A 17,527-nucleotide genomic window follows, 5' to 3' on the forward strand; every position below is an offset into this window, starting at 1 on the left:
CCTATCTGGCTTTAAGATTAAACTCGATAAGTGTATGGAGGAGATGGTATGATGGGATAACATGATTTTGGCACTTAATTGATCTTTAAATATTCATGGTAAATAGGCCCAATGGCCTGTGATGGGATGTTAGATGGGGTGGGATCTGAATTACATCAGTGAATTCTTTCCTGGGTATCTGGCTGGTGAATCTTGCCCATATGCTCAGGGTTCAGCTGATCGCCATATTTGGGGTCAGGAAAGAATTTTCCTCCAGGGCAGATTGGAAGAGGCCCTGGAGGTTTTTCACCTTCCTCTCTAACATGGGGCACTGGTCACTTGCTGGAGGATTCTCTGCACCTTGAAGTCTTTAAACCATGATTTGAGGACTTCAGTAGCTCAGACATAGGTGAGAGGTTTATTGCAGGAGTGGGTGGGTGAGATTCTGTGGCCTGCGTTGTGCAGGAGGTCAGACTAGATGATCATAATGGTCCCTTCTGACCTCAATATCTATGACTCTATGAATATGAATCTTTGAGTTTCACTGCCTCTAACTGTCCTTCCTTCAGTGGCATTAACTAGTGATGAACTTGGCCCATTGTGACTAGTGACTGTTGTCCACATGTTACAGTAGCCTTATGCAAGTGGAGTGGCTACCATTCAAATCTTTTAATTGCCATTCAAGTAATTAACATGACTGCAGTATTCTACTATGCTACAGGTATCCTGTGATGTATATGGTAGAGAATACCATGGATATCATGGTAGTGCTAACTAGGCTGAAGGTAACACTGCAAAAAATTTAATAGGTGCCCTGTAGAAGACTCTTCCATCTAGTGACTGCACTAGTCTAGGCTAAGTTCTCTGCGAGTATAAATGACAAAACTGCATTAAAGTCAATGGAGCAGCATCTTTTTACACCAGCAGAGAATTTGGCCATTTATGTTCGGTGTGCTCAGAATCGAACTAGAAAATAGATATTTTAAAACACCACTGAGCCAAAAAGAGACGGTTGTTCTCACTTGAATAGAGAATGTTTAAGGGAATGTTTCTACTTCTTTAGTGATTTGTGCTCAATTAAAACAGAAGTCCAGTATGCCTGTGGCAGATCGCTGAACAGCAGGTCATTTAGTTATTCTTATCCATGCTACATTAGTTTGCTTACAGTGTACATGGGAATCTATGTGAGAACATTTTCTGAGCTGTGAAAGGAAGTACCCCCCAGTTAAGCTAAAAAACTTTAGAACACTCTAAGGACTTAATCTTGGCTTTGCTACAAGGACTGAGCATTGTTCTCTCAATGACACACTCTGCCTCTCAATTTCCCTCTTGTGCTGGGGGAAAGTACCCTGTGCCAAGTCTATTACTACCTCAACATACTTCCCCAACATGCTGGGGAGTGGATCTCAACACTTTGCCCATTCCTTTCTCCTGCATGCTCAGACACACAGGGGGATGTAGCATCTCCCTTGTGTTGCTACCAACAGTATGGGTTGCCCATGAAGGGCAGCAACAGGCACCTTACACCCCATTCCCCTATGTGGCTACACAAGCCAGACCACAATTTGGCCTTAGATTATCTCAGGCGGCACCTGCAGAGTGCTGTGTACCCCACACTGCAACACTCAACTTCTCTCAGTATTAGTCTCCTGTATTAGCATTTTTGTTCTAGAGAAGAAAATGTTAATTGTTAGCTACGTTTACCAAAAAGTGCAATGCCAGACCTTTAGATATTAACTAAATGGTATACATGTACCATGCCGCACTTAAAACAAACAAACAAAAACCCCAGCAGAATCTCCAAACTAGCTTGGTAGCTAGGTCATAACCTGTACAAAACACATGAACTGTGGACTTGTAAAAGGCCAGATTAATGGAACAATCAATAGAAATTAAAAAGCAATAACATTCACTTGCTATCAAATTGAAAGGGAACAAATGACAATATACAGCATTATAATACAGATCTTCTTTCATATAGAGTTACTGCAGAACTACTTTATTTACCAGTTTATGTCTGTACCATTTAATTTCTGGAAACAAAAACTTTTATAAAGTGATTTAGTGCTTCTGGAATGATCTGGAGCAATGTACCTACAACTCAGCACAGCTCAAGGCCAGAAAACTTCTCTTCTACCTTTGTCTTGAAAGGCAAATTCAGCCACTCTCTCCTTATTACTACCTCTCTTCTTCCCTACTCCTTGCATGCCAAAAACATCTCTATATCCCACTGGGCTCTCTGGTGAAGTATATGGTGTGAGTCAGGGAACAGGAATGGGGAGATAAAAGTTGGGCCAAATTCTGCAAGGTGTTTTAAGTCCCTCAACTCCTGTTGAAGTCGTTGGACATAGAGAGATTCCACATGTGGGAAAAGAAGATCAGCACCTCACAGGAATGGGCCCAGGAAAAAAAGACAGTGAGGGGCATTAAATGTGTATGGTGGGTAAAACAACAAAGGAAAAGAGTAGAGCAGAGAACTGGTGAAAGTGAAGAGACATGGGGGGGAGAGAGAAGGAGAAAAGAGAATGAAAATGAGAGAGGAAAAGAGGAAAAAGAGATAAATAGTAAAGAAAAAGCCAGGCCTGTTCAAACTAACGTTTCATGACAGTGACAGGCAGGCTGTGCTGCCTCCTGAAAGGATAACTGAGCCACTGGGAAGAGTAGGAATTATAGGCACAAGCCACCTGATCTAAGTTAGGAAAATGGAAAATTATATCTTAAAATAAAAGTAAAAAAGAGGATGAGAGGGAGGGAGGGCACATTTTGTCCACCACTAATATGCTTCCAAATGGCATCGTTTTAAAATATAACTACTCAGAGCAAAACATAATTCCACCTGCTCCACACCCTTTGATTAATCATCACAGCCTTCAGAAAATTTACTCATTCACCTGCTCCCCTCCACCAGCTGCTGATTCATTTTGGTCTGCTGCAATGAAAATCCTCACAGATTGCTACCTGCCAAAACATTACCACAATGCCCCCACAGGGCCCTAAACAGACTCTAGACACTACTCCATCAATATAAAATATTTCTGTAAGTGTTTCTAGACCATGGGCTCTTAAGACCTTTCTTAGTGTAGACCACATCCTAGTAGAGAACCTGTTATGCAGCATCATGTCCCCTCCACGTAGTGATCTTCCTTGACTAGCTCTCCTTCCATTTGTGATAGCATAACATTGAAAAGGAAATTTAGCAATGTCTTTAAGCTATTTTAGTTTCTTTCAATGTAATTTGGCTGCTGAAAATGAGAAGAAGCTAGTACCACCTGACCAACCAGAACTCATGTTCCACAGTTTGAGATGGACTAGTCTAGAGCTCCTACAGTTGCCCCTGGGACTACTGCTCCTGTATGTGAAAGGATCTTCTGTGAAAACAGCATTTAATCCATTGTACCCCATTAATAGTAAAAGAAGGATTTTTTTCTTGTTTGCTAGAATTATTTATGGAGAGCTAACATCTTGTAAATACTCATGAGGATGTTTTAAATTGTTGTTTGAATTTGATCAAATGTTCATGCCAGTTGTGTCTTTTTCAAACCCTCCTTTAATTTATACATTTTTCAATCATGTAATTCAGGGAGCAGAAACAATACCCTCTGACTTAGAAGATCAGCCATAGAATGCAAATAAGGAATTATGAACAGCTAGTACTCAAAGCACGTAATTGTCATGGCTAATAGCCAGTGAACAATCCATAGGCTAAAATTTGTGTGCATAAAACATTTGTAAAATAACTTTGGATAATGAACATATTTGTTTAAAACATAAGCCCCTGTGTAGATAATTCACATACAGAAAAAGGATAAAGCTGTGGTTTTTAAGGTTTTGGAGAGGGGATTATTCAGCAAAAGAAAAAAAAAGAATGTATGATTCCACTCATCTGCTTTCTTCACTGCTAACTCCATTTTTAATGTTCATTATTTTGTATCTTTGGGTCATAGAATAAATATAGCCACTACCTTCTAGTGCCTATCGGTACAAAAGAAATGATGCTGGAGTTTTTTCTTTAGTTACTTGATCAAAGGGTTATTTACAAAAATTCAGGTGAGAGTGTTTGCTGTCTAAACTGTGTGTTTGAGTCAAAATTGAAAAAAAAGTTAGCTACTAATTAATATAGTTAATTTTCCTTTAGCTGTTCTTTTTATTGTACATGCTCAAATTATTTCATGCACTTGTACTTATCTTGTGCCTACGTACAATCCTTTCATGGATTACTGTGAAACTGTAAGCACAGTTCTACATTCACGGTTTCATAAATATGTTCAAATATCAAAGGTGCTTTTCATTTTAAGTGGAATGAATATTGTATCCTACAGGAAACCTTTAGATATTCTCAATAGTACACAAAAGTGAAACACTGTAGTATCTTTGAAATGTAAAGCAGCTTTCTCAATAGACAGATTTCTCTTATGGAGCATTCTTAAAAGCTCTGGCACTTTAAAGTTTCTAGAGAATATATTTCTCTTCATCAACTATGAAAGGATGGATGGGGAGATTAGACTGATAAGATCAATACAGGATGGATAGATAACAGTATCATTCAGTTCTGCTGTCTGTTACACTGGGTCTATATATGGAGAAATTCCATTGAAGTCAGTGGAGTTACCCTAAATTTCTGCTGGTGTAACTGAGAGCAGAATTTGGCCTACAGAGTACAATATGCACTCTGCAACAACTACCAAGGAGTTAAATTGTCATTTTCAAATAGTTATACTCTCTTTTCTAGAGAAACAGTAATTTAGACTTACGGCACTGATTACTCTCCGTTTTCCAGATGCGCTCTTCAGCAGTTTTGCCATTGCAGCATACTGCATTCATGCCTGTTCTCATGGTAGGGAGAAGAAGGTGAAAAGAGCCTTGTTGAACAGGAGGTAGCATGATCTTTGCTGTCACATACCAGAAAAGAATCGGCTTCATGCTGGAAAGGTCAAGGGAAAGAGCAAGGTAAGAGACCAAATATTGACAGACCTACTCAGAATCAAGCCTTTGATGTAAATGCCACGATTAGCTAGCTGAGAGAGACATGTATCCAATTACCGTGTGATAATCTTTCTGGCAGCGTTGTTAACATAATCATGCTGTAGTGTGGCTTCCTTTTCCTATATGTCTCTTGTATAACCTGCTACAGCATTGTTCAGAGGGACAGCGTTAAGAAATCCTTCCAGGACACATTCTTTTCATGTACTTGCTGCTGCTGTGGAATAAATGAGAAAAAAATACATATGCTGTTGTGAGGCATAATGACCTCTAGGAGACATGTGCAGTAACTTGATACTATTTCTGCCTAATCAATAAGGATCAGGTGCAGGGCATTTCCTGGGGACTAGTGGATCCAAAATCTCATTAATCCCCAGAAAAAAGTTCTGTACCAAGGCCACTAGTGCTATTGCAAGCTGAAAAATGAAAGAAACAGAGGTGTGTGGATTGGCTTTTTGTACATGAAGCAGTTTCTGTTGGTATGTACTTTCGAGCACACTTCTATAGCATTAACATGGAGCCAGACTTCAAAGCCACAAGGAACCACCAAATCATCTCACCAAACCTGCATACCACAGGCCCACCCAGCTACCCTGTATTGAGCCTAATCAGGATTTGACTGAAGTATTATAGCCCTCAGGAAACTAAACTATTGTGTGCTATTAGAATAGAAGAGACTGAGAACCAATGCCTGAGGCCCCTCCCGTGTCAGGGAATTGATTTGGTGAGGTATGTCTGTGTGATCCCAGGAAATTACCTGTGCCCCACACTGCAGTTGAAGGCAACAAATAACTCCCAAGGTCCCTGCCAATCTGACCTGGGGGAAAATTTGATCCTGACGTCACATATGGAGATCAGATAGAGCCTGAATATTGTGATAAGACCCACCAGTTAAAGCACCTGAGAAAAAGGAGTCTCTGTACCACCTTAGAGTACCACCCCATCCGATCGAGTGTCCCCTCTCCGGTCATGGCCATTTCTTATGTTTCAGAGAAAGGAGGGAAAAAATCTCAGAAATACATTAGGAAGGAAAAAATTCCTTCCTGGTCTTTTCAGGCAACCATCTGAAGACCTAAAGCGTGAGATTTAGGAATGAAAGGGACCCCCTAGGCCACCAACCTCAGCCCCCCACATCACCACAGGCAACCCCATTGTACAATCACACTCAGAAATGTATCAAGCTCTGTCTTAAAATTAATTTGGTTATTCACCTCTACAACTCCTATTGGGTGGTTGTTCCAGAACTTCACCCCTCCGATAGTTAGAAACATCCTGTATATTAGCCAGTCATATTGCCTGTATCTCCTTGTTCTCTGTGTAACTTTGAAAAGTGGAGCAGAACCATGAATTAGTACAGATTCTTTTTCTCAGCAATAAACTTTTTCCTTGTAGTATATCATTTTGAGACACATTTTTCAAGTTTAGGCACATGCAATTGCATACATAGATTTGCATGTACATAATTTATAATTGTAAGTATATGATGTGTATGCAAACAATATTATTTGTATGCATATATGGAAATCAGGCATTTAACTTGCCATGTGTGTATGGAAATACCTGATTTGTGCATGTATAATGGGTCTTTGTGTTTATAAAGTAGGCTCATGAAAATGTATGCATACAATTGCCTGTGCCTAAATTTGAAAATCTGATCAAGTGTGATCTACAACATGGGGATGGGGGGGAAGTTCATTTCTAGGGAATAGACTGATTCATGGTCCTGAAATTGGTGAATGCAAGGGAGTGTAACTCCCATGCCATCCCATACTTGCACTTACACATTTGTACACCTATTTCTGCCTCTTCACCCTATAAGCTGCACAACGTGGGGTATGTCTACACTTGGAGCTGGAGGTATAAATTCTAGTTTAAGGAGAAATACCCATGCTAGCTCTAATCAAACTAGTGTGCTAAAACTAGAGTATAGCCCATGAAAACATCAGGAGGGACTAGCCACCCCACGTCTGTATCCATCCAAGACACTAGACATGTACTCAGGACAGCTAGCCTCTCCCAACCCTTGCACCGCTGTGGCTATACTCTAGTTTTAGCACAGTAGCTCACTCAAAGCTAGAGCAGGTGTGTCTTGTCAAGCTGGAATTGTACAGCTCCAGCTTGAAGTGTAGACATACCCTTAGGGTCCCCTAGACTTCAATAAGTGGGTGTAAATAGATGTGAGGACATGTAAGTTTAAAAGTATATAATTCAGTATATGTCATCTAGGGCTGTGTCTACACTACAGTGTATGTTGGCAAAATTTATGTCACTCAGGGATGTGAATAAACCACCCCCTGAGTGACATATGTTACACCTACATAAGCGCTCGTGTGTTGGTGGGAGAGCTTCTCTTGTTGACAGAGCTTCTGCCATTCACAAAGGTGGTTTGATTATGCCGACGGGAGAGCTCTCCTGTCGGCATAGAGCATCTTCAACAGACACACTGCAGTGGCTCAACTATATTGATACAGCTGCACTGCTGCAGCTCTGTATGTGTAGACTCATAGATATTAAGGTCAGAAGGGGCCATTATGATCATCTAGTCTGACCTCCTGCACAACGCAGGCCACAGAATCTCACCCACCCACTCCTGCAATAAACCTCTCACCTATGTCTGAGCTATTGAAGTCCTCAAACCATGGTTTAAAGACTTCATGCCCTCAGTGAGTCTAATATATACACTAGTCTTCACATCACCTCTCTTTTACTGTTCTAAACTCAAATCAGCAATTCACTCAGACTGCATATTCACACGATTTTGTGACTCCTGGATTGTAAATTGGGGCAGTTCATTCAATCAGCTAGTCTCATACTGTGAGATAACTTTCAGAAAATGAAAGTGGCAGTATTTTCTATTTCATCTAAAAAAAAGCTGCAAGTGGCTTCTGAGACATTTGTCAAAACTTTAGCATTATGGAAGTACATGGTGGCTTAGAGCCTGAGTTAGATGGTCTTGGCTGACGTGTGGTCTAACGAGTGTTGCTGGGCAAAATTTGGGGGATTAATCATTTATTCACCAGAAAATGCAGTTTTGGGTCAACTAAAATTATTCACACATATGACACAAATACCAAAACACACTCTACACTGCGATGGGGAAGGCAGTTGGCAAAGGAGCCAGCTATGGCCTGATTGCTCCTCCTTTGCACCCCTTGAATGATGGGAATCTGACCCAAAATGTTATGATCGTTTTAGTCAAAGCGGGGGAGGGGGAACTCAAGAAGTAGCTCCTTAATATGCAATGTTCCTCATGCTATTGCTGTGCTGAGTGTTGCAGAAATGACCGTGCTGAGGCAGAGATGTAAAATAGTGGCTTTTGACTATCTGAGTGTCCCAGTGCTGCTCTTGTAGCCAAATAACCCTTATATAGGAAGGGTCCCAGGAATTACCATAAATTGGTTGTGCTGGTCGCAGTGATGTCAAATCCACCTTGGTGAGCATCTTAGTGTTATGAATGGACAAAGACACACTGTACAGGAACAGCAATCGTATTCCAGTCACACCACAAGTACTGTGTCTGCCAGCTTTCCACACGCCCCAAATTCCTCTGAGTTTTACAGAGGCAGTATGTAATATCTTCACATGGTTCCTAATAGAAAATGCTAACTGCTGACACTACAGTGTACACATTATAACCTCAAAATAATTATTATTGAATAGGCAGTTACCTTTTTGCTGTCTCCTTGTCTGTTTCTTTCTAGCTTTATAGGGCTGTATGTAATCTTGTCTGATTATAACTTAACCTGCATTTGTGTCTCTTTTCTCTTTGCCTCTGTATCTCTCAATGTCATTTCTTTTCTCTATCTCCCTTATACAGTCCCTTCTTTCTAAATATCATATAGTGCAAGTAAAGGTTTAATGTGTTTTTATACAGATTAATTGTTTTTATTTATATAGCAACCGTGATCCAAGGTTTTGAGGAAGGATAAGAGAAGGACACAGCAAGGAAGTAAACAATTATAATTAACAAACACATCAACAACTGAGGGGCCTGCGAGAGAATAAAATTTTGGGTTACAAACAGAGACATTATTTCATTAGGAGAAGTAGCATGAAGAGGAAAAGAGAAAGATTTTGAAACTAGATTAAAGTTAGGGAGATTCTAAAAAATGAAGAGAAGGGGAAAATATGTTCCAAAAATTTTAAATTAGAAAGAGGGGGAGTAGAACATTGATTTATTTGAGATTATGAAAGCTATTGGCACTGAACTGAGCAACAAGGACAGTCACAGCCATGACAGCTTTACACTCTAACACAATTTTAGGCAATGTTACATATAAATGGGATCATAGGACATGTTAAGTCAGACCAGAGGTCCATCTAGTCCATTATCATACCTTCCTTTGAAACCTCACCAGATGTTTCAGAGGAAGGTGTAAGAACCTTGTAATAGACAGATGTGTGGTAATCTCCCCGCCTCCTGCTTCCTCCGCAATTGGGTCTCATCCTGATCTGGAATATTTAGAGATTGTCTTAAACCCTGAATCATGAGTAAGGTTAAGATTCTGCCATAGGTATTTTTAGTAAAAGTCAGGGACAGGTTGTGGGCAATAAACAAAAATTCACAGAAACCTGAGACCTGTCCCTGACTTTTACTAAAAATACCCAGGGAGTGGGGACAAACAGAGCACTGCTGGGGCTTTCAGCTGCTCCAGTCCCACTCATGCTCCTGCAGAAGGGGTAGACCACTGCTGCTTCATCATCAGGGGAGCTGATCCAACTGCCGCCGTTGCTCTGGGGGACTGGGGACCGCTGCTCTGGTGGGCCTGGGGCTGGCTGCCGGTCCGATGTTCTGGCAGCCCAGGGGCTGGTCACCCAGCTTTCCGGGGGCTGCTGCTTTGGGGCTGGCTAGTGCTCTGGTGGCCCAAGGGCTGGTCACTCAGCTTTCCAGGGGCTGCTGCTTTGGGGCTGGCTGCTGCTCTGGTGGCCCAAGGGCTGGTCACTGCCTGATTTGCCTGATATATCTGTGTGATCCCAGGAAACGACTTGTGCCCCACACTGCAGTTGAAGGCTATCTGTTCTGGGGGCTTCTGCTTCGGGGCTGGCTGCTGCTCCGGCTGCCCGTGGGCTCGCCACTGGCCCTCTGTTCTGATGGGCCCCAGGGCTAACAGCTGCTCCAGCCCTGCCACAGAAGAAGTCCTGGAGGTCCTGGAAAGTCATGGAAACTGTGACCTCTGTGACAGAATCATATCCTTAATCATAAGGGTTGTTAACCCTTCCAAAATATGTATAATTAATTTTGATAACTCTGAATATTCATGATATCCACATAAATATAACTATTTACAATGATTCAGTGAACTCATGATATGGACAAAAGCACATGAACGCTGTAGGGACAGCTCGCTGCTACTGCCAACAACTGGGCACATTTAAAATATACACTCCAAAATGATGTTACAGGATTTTAACCCTATCAAAGGAGGAGCAGCAGTGTTTCTGGTGGTGGCCCGAATGTTAAACTCAGGTCTTGGAAGCCCAAGCCCTTCGAGAAATGAGTACCTTCCAACTAGCTACCGAACTGCCTGCTGATTGTCCTTGGACTTATGTAGCCTGTGCCCTTTGGACAGGCCTAATGGACACTCATTCGCTTAGTCATATTATTCATGTAGTAGGGGTTTTATTCATTTTAATTGTATTATTAATTGTATAAAGGGGTGCTTAAAATTATGTGCTGCCCTAGCCTCTCTCCAAAAGCCATGCTTGTAAACTGAGTGGCTTACCCCCTTTTGTGACCCGCCTTCTCTCTCTCCCCATAGCATGACCGGTGGACCAAGGTATCAGGCTAACTGGAGCCAGGGCCTCCAGCCTGAGTGTCCCGCCGTCCACTGTGTGGGAAGAAGGGACACCTGGGCCCTTCTTTGAAGAGAGTGGGGGAGTGATGGGATATGTAAGGATTAAGTAGAGACCTGGGCAACCGCTGGTGTACTGGCATGGTACTGGGGAGTAGGCACAGGCGTGCACTATTCCTTCGCTTGATAGATAAAGTGTAATCTGCCACAAAGTTCCCTTCTGCTTGTTAAGAACTGATAAGCTCTCAGCTGCATAAGGAATGTGGGGATCTAAAAGAATACCTTTTGGGTAAAGCAGCGTTATCTCCACCTCCCTTCCTTTCCCAGCTACACAAATGAGCTTGGGGTCATGGCCTCTTCCTCCCTCCCTCCCCTGCAAACTGTTGATCAAGGAAATTTGTAGCTGCAATTATTGTAAAGAAATGTATCTTCAAAGTAAAAGTTATCCGTAGAATATGCTAATGATGTAACAGTAATCAGGGGCGGGAATAATTATATTCAGTATATAGCTGTTAATATTAATTGTATGGGCATTTGTATTACTCAATAAGGGTTGGGGGGGTTGTAGTAAATGTAGATATTTACGTATTAACTTAGATAAAAAGAGTGTGCTGTAACTAATTCAGTGCTTACTCGACAATTGGGTCAAGGGGAAGAAGTACCACAATAAAGAAACCCGTCTACTCAGTCCGCCTCTGGGTCCTCCTTCTCCTTCTGTAACAAGAAAGTGAATGAAGGCAGGGAAAAGGAAAGAATGACAGGAAAGAGGTTGCTAAGGGTAGTTTGGAGTGATGACGTTCAATGTAAGAGGGATATTTTAAGCAATTGAGTAGCTAGATAGAAAGCCAATAGAGTGAAAAAGAAAGGAGACATGAATCAGCAACCCCATCCACATCCCCGCGCCCTGACTGCCCCCCAGGACCCCACCCCCATCCAACTCCCTCTGCCCATCCCCTGACCACCACCCCCAAACCTCCTCCGCATTCAACTTCCCCCTGCTCCCTTTCCCATGACTGCCCCCCAGAACCCCCTGCCCCTTATCCAATCCCTCCCCGCCCCCTTACCACGCCGCTCACAGCAGCAGGAGGTCGCAGCCACGCCGCCACCCTGCCCGGTGGCCCAGAGCGCTGGTGGCGCAGGGTGCTGAGGAGGGGACAGCAGGGGAGGAGCCAGGGGCTAGCCTCCCCGGCCAGGAGCTGAGGGGCCAGGTAGGACAGTCCCGCAGGCCGGATGTGGCCCGCGGGCCGTAGTTTGCCCACCTCTGGTATAAAGAGATGGTAGCCATGCAAGGTTTTTCCCCCCCTTTGGAATAGCCCATTATACTTACTTTACATGTCAGTTTCTCATTCTTTCATTCATGATTTCATTGAAAGACTTACTAGGAACGATCAAAGCCAAGAGTCATGATAATGTATGTTATAGACCATTTGGTGACTAATTAAAGATCAGCCTTTACCTACTGACTTATGTCTATCAGTTCACCTTAGCTGATTGTTTTCCTCTTTACTAATTGCATGAATTATCAGCGTTCCTTTATAAACAATTAGACATTGTAATGGCTCCTTTTTCTTACTGCAGCTATTTATTACTTTTCATTGTTAAGTGTCAAGGTTACATAGTTCTGGTTACAATGATTTTATTTAATCTGATGCAGGTTCAAAGCTGACCTCAATTTTGCTTAATCTTCTTAAAGGTGATGAAGAGCCCTGTTTGTAAAATAGTCTTCAGTTCCACACTTCCACAAAAACAATAATGGAATAGATGCAGGTAAAAGAAATCACAGCAGCTCATACCATGTCTAAACAAAGACCTACTACAATAAAAAACCGAGCCTGCCAGGGCCCAGCAAAATGACTGAAGATAAATAAGTAACTCAATATTCCTGAAAAAATAATGAGGAGTCTTTGTGGCACCTTAGAGACTAACAAATTTATTTGGGCATAAGCTTTTGAGGGCTAGAACCCACTTTGTCGGATGCATGGAGTGAAAATACGGAGCAGGTATAAATACATGAAAGGATGGGGGTTGCTTTACCAAGTGTGAGGTCAGTTTAACAAGATAAATCAGTTAACAGCAGGATACCAAGAGAGGAAAAATAACTTCTGAAGTGGTAAGAGAGTGACCCATTACAGACAGTTGACGAGAAGGTGTGAGTAACAGTAGGGGGAAATTAGTATTGGGGAAATTAAGTTTAGGTTTTATAATGACCCAACCACTCCCAGTCTCTATTCAGGCCTAATCTGATGGTATCCAGTTTGCAAATTAATTCCAGTTCTGCAGCTTCACATTGGAGTCTGGTTTTGAAGTTAGTGGGTTCTAACCTACGAAAGCTTATGCCCAAATAAATTTGTTAGTCTGTAAGGTGCCACATGGACTCCTCATTATTTTTTCAGGAATATTGAGTTACTTATTTTTCATAGGTCCGTCTCAGCACTAGGAATTCTACACAAAGTTCATTTACAAAGGAGATTGTCTCTGCTATTTTGGGACTGCATGCCAAGATGTGTATAAGTTAGATAACTAAAATAGTCTCAAAGAGTGTCAATAAACCAGACAGAGAGACAAAAAATATTCTGCAGCTATTTGTATTTGGGAAAGACATTCTTCCAAGGTTTTCCTCTCAATAATGTAGTCTCTAAGGTGCCACAAGTACTCCTTTTCTTTTTGCGATAAATAGTGTAATTGTGTGGAAAATCAAGTTAATGTCACCTTAAAGACATTAAAGATGCTGTGATAGGGATGGTACTTTGACACCTTAAACTGTACAGAAAATAGCCACTGATGGGATTCCATATAGAGTGTCAAAAAAATCCACACAGAGTGTCAAATTTTCAAAAATACTTAGATACCTAAAATACTACTAGGCACCTAATGGGATTTTCAAAGCTCTTAAGCCAGTTAGGTGCCTAATTCTGTTTAAGTGCTTTTGAAAATCCTCACTAGGCACCTAGCAGCATCTTTCAGAGCCTAAATACCTTGGAAAATCTGGCTCCCAGCCTCTAGAAAGAAAACTGGTTACAGTGCACAAGAGCTAGTACCTTGAAACAGAAGTACTCGCTGCTATGCATGAAAAACCAGGCTACCAAAGAAAATGAATCCTTTTAGCTGTCCCCAAAGAGTATATTCACATTGCAATAGGGTGCAAGCCTCACAGCCTGGGTAGACAGACCCACACTAGGTCAGCTGAAGGTAGTGAACTAAAAATAGCAACGTGGCTGTTTTGGCTTGGGTGGTAGCTCAGGCTCTCAAGCCCATCTGACCCCCTGGGTATAAGCTCAAGTAGATAGCCTGCAACAGTCACACTGCTATTTTTAGAGCACTAAATTGAGCCAAGCTAGCATGACTCTGTTTACCTGAGCTGGGAGGTTCTCTCTGTGCTACACAAATGTAAATGCGTAGACATACCCAAAGAGATTCTTCTGGGTTCTTACTGAGGATGACGCAAAGATATATATGTCTGTCACTGATGTTAGTAAGATGCTTGAACGTGAAACCAGTGTTAATTTGGAGAATAGAAGAACTTTCGCACCACTTGGGATACACTGCATTGATTTTTGTACTGTTGATCATCTTAAGTATGACAATCAGTATTTTGACTGTGCCATGCTTTTCCTTATTTAAAATGGTAAGCAGATAGATTGAATAAATCCTCAACTGCCATATGCCATCCAATGACAAACAAAGGTATTGAATAGAGCTAAGTCAGAAATAGTTTCCTGTCATGCAAATATTATCAGGAGTTTGAAAAATTTTGCAGTATCAAATCGGGATGAAACGTTGAAATCTCAATTTTTTTTGTGAACCTAAAAACCTTTTGTTTTTTTATTTCAGGTTAATCAATATGATTCATTTTGATTTTCACCTTCTTATACCTGTTTCAACCTAATTAGCTTAAATTTTGAAATGAAGAGTCATTTTGGAGCATCTAGTAAGTAAATAATGCCCTGTGAGATGTAATTAAGCTGAACTAAGCCCTGGTGTTGACACTAGTAGACCAAAAGAAGACTTCTTCCATCAGCCTAGCTGCAGGCATCAAGCAGCCAAAGTGGCTCTAAGTAATCTAACTGTCACAATGTTAATTTTTTTTAATAAATGCTAGTAAGTAATCCCATAACAATGTATAATTTGTATAATTTTGTGGACAAATTTTAAGCAAACAGTAATTGAAAGTAAATTTCATATCAAAGGTCAAATGGTAATACTGCCTCTCAGCTATTACCTGTGAATAAACTTAAAGCTTGGCACAGCATAAAAACCATTACAAATCTGGTCTGGTGTACAAAAAGGAAAACTGAGGTACACAACCTCATAAATTTCATAAATAAATAGTGGAATAATTCACCCTTTCCCTTTAAGGATAAAAACCTACCCTGCCTATAAAACAAAACAAAAAAAGTATGGAAGTAATTCTTCTGTTTTTTCCTGCAGTCAGAAAAAAAAAATTGTAAAAGGAAGGGGTATTTTTAAGCAATAATCTGCCCACACCAAGGGGCTGGGAAATGTTTATTTTGTTTTTCAGTCACTATGGACAAGCTGGCGCCAGTGAAAGAACAACCCAGAACACCATGGGTCTACTGTCACAACAAAGATTGTGTCGTGTGTTTTGTGTTGTTTGTCTTGTTATTACTGTTATTTTGGTAAATATTGTACAAGGAGGGTTAATGCATATAGCAGCAAGGTCAGTGTATGGTATAACCTGCTTGGAGAGCACGGCCTACCCAACAGGGGGAATCAAGTGATGTACCACATTCCAGTAGAACACTATCCATTCCCAATTCCTAAATGAAGAGTGCCTTACCTAGTCTTTGACCAGTTGAGGCCCAGCCTGCTGCTATTAAAAACAAAAAATGGAGTATAAAAATGGGTTTATTGCATGCAAATAAAAGGCACAGAATGGGGAGTTAAAATGGGTATAAATAAATTCTGTTGCATGCATCTTACAAATGAACCCACAAAGAGAATAGGGAAAATAAAATGGTATAAAATAAACAATAATTCAGTTAAGTAATTATTTGTCCCCAAAAAATATTTAAATATGCCCCCCCCAATGGCCATAAAAAAAGCAGGCCCAGTGGCCTGTGCCTGAAATGAACAATTGGGTGTAATGTATAGGGGGTATAAAGTGTTCCGCTGAGAGTGTGCACAATTCTGTAATATGACACTTGAGAGTACAAGTGCACCAGCATCTGGCACAATCACACAAATCTACATTCTGCCATCGGAACTTTGGAGCATAAATGGATCGGTGGAACTCATTGCTGTGAACAGTCAAACCAGTGCATTACCCAATTCCGTACCAAGTGGTTGAGCTGGTTTGGACAATACCCCATTTCTCTGTAAATATTCAATGAACTCCTAATATGGACAAGAGTACATGAAGACTGTAGGGGCAGCTCCTGGCCAAGCAACACCGAACGTAGGTCTTGGAAGCCCAGGCCCTTCAAGGAATAAATGCCTTCCAACTAGCTACTAAACTGCCTACAAATTGTACTTGGACTAACGTAGCCTGTGCCTTCGGACAGGCCTAATGGACACTCATTCACTTCTTGGTCGTATTATTCTTGTTGTAGGGATGTTATTCATATTATTTGTATTATGAATCATATTCATGGGGTGTTTAAAATAAGCGCTGCCCTAGCCTCTCCCTGGAAGCCATACCCATAAATTCAGTGGCTTACCCCTTTTGTGACCTGCCTTCTCTCTCCTCGTAGTATGACCAGTGGATCAAGGTATAGGGCTAACTGGAGCCAGGGCCTCCAGCCTGAATGTCCCACCATTCAGTGTGCAAAAAGGAAGGGTGCCTGGGCCCTTCTTTGAAAAGAGTGGGGGAGTGTTGGGATATGTAAGGGTTAAGTAGAGTCTTGGAAAACCGCTGCTGTGCTGGTATGGTATTAGGGAGTAGAGTCGGGGCAGGCACTGTTTCTTCACTTAATAGATAAGTGTTCATCCCTTGCCCTCCCCTTCAGCTTGTTGGGAGTAAAGAAGTGTTGCAGCTGCATAAGAAATGTAGTTGTCTAAAGGATACCTTTGGGTAAGGAAGTGTTATCTCCCCCTCCCTTTCTATCCCAGCTACATAAACGAGAGCTGCTCATGGACCCTTCCTCCCTCCCCTGAGAACTGCTGATTAAGGGAACTTATAGCAACAATCACTGCAAAGAAATGTATTTTCAAGGTAAAAATGTGTGTATAATATGTGTAATGCTGTAATCAGTCAATAGGGGTGGTTATAATCACAGTGTGGGTGTTTCTATTACTTAATAGGGGGGTTAGAGGGGTTGTAACGGATGTAAGCATTTACATACTAACTGAAATAAAAAAAGAGTGTGCTGTAACTAATCCAGTGCTAACTCGACAATTGGATCGAGGGAAACAAGTATCGCAATAAAGAAGCCCGTACTCAAATCTGCCTCTGGGTCAACCTGCTCCTTCTTCTAACACTATCTACTGCCTCTCAGAGAGGGGGATTTACTACAGTGGTGAAAAAATTCTGTCGCTGCAGTAAGTATCTAATCTACAGCACTACAGTGGCATAGCTGTGCGAATGTCGCATTTATAGCATAGACATAGCTATAGTCTCATCATTATGGTGGTGATAACACTCTTTCCATTCCACTTGTATTTCTGGAGGATGTTAAACAGAGTTCCTAAAGTTAAACATTTTTAAATCAACTTGCATTGGAGAGTTTTAAAAGAGTTGGCTGAGTAGCTCACTGGACCATTAATGTTGATTTTCAATAAGTATTGGAGCACCGGGGAAGTTCCACAAGACTGGAAGA

General features: G+C 41.5%; 1 long non-coding RNA gene across 1 annotated transcript in view; it reads right to left on the minus strand.

Annotated features, from left to right (window-relative positions):
- Positions 1–5,090, minus strand: part of LOC141987080 (uncharacterized) — a 65,555-nt gene extending 60,465 nt beyond the window's left edge. The window contains exons 1-2 of the long non-coding RNA XR_012639440.1: positions 5,020–5,090; positions 4,731–4,900 (exon numbers count right to left, since the gene is read on the minus strand). This is a non-coding gene — a long non-coding RNA (uncharacterized LOC141987080). The remainder of the gene's footprint in view (positions 1–4,730; positions 4,901–5,019) is intronic.
- Positions 5,091–17,527: the final 12,437 nt, after the last annotated feature.

The sequence above is a fragment of the Natator depressus genome, chromosome 1 (assembly GCF_965152275.1).
Source record: "Natator depressus isolate rNatDep1 chromosome 1, rNatDep2.hap1, whole genome shotgun sequence".
Taxonomy (NCBI): Eukaryota; Metazoa; Chordata; order Testudines; family Cheloniidae; genus Natator; species Natator depressus.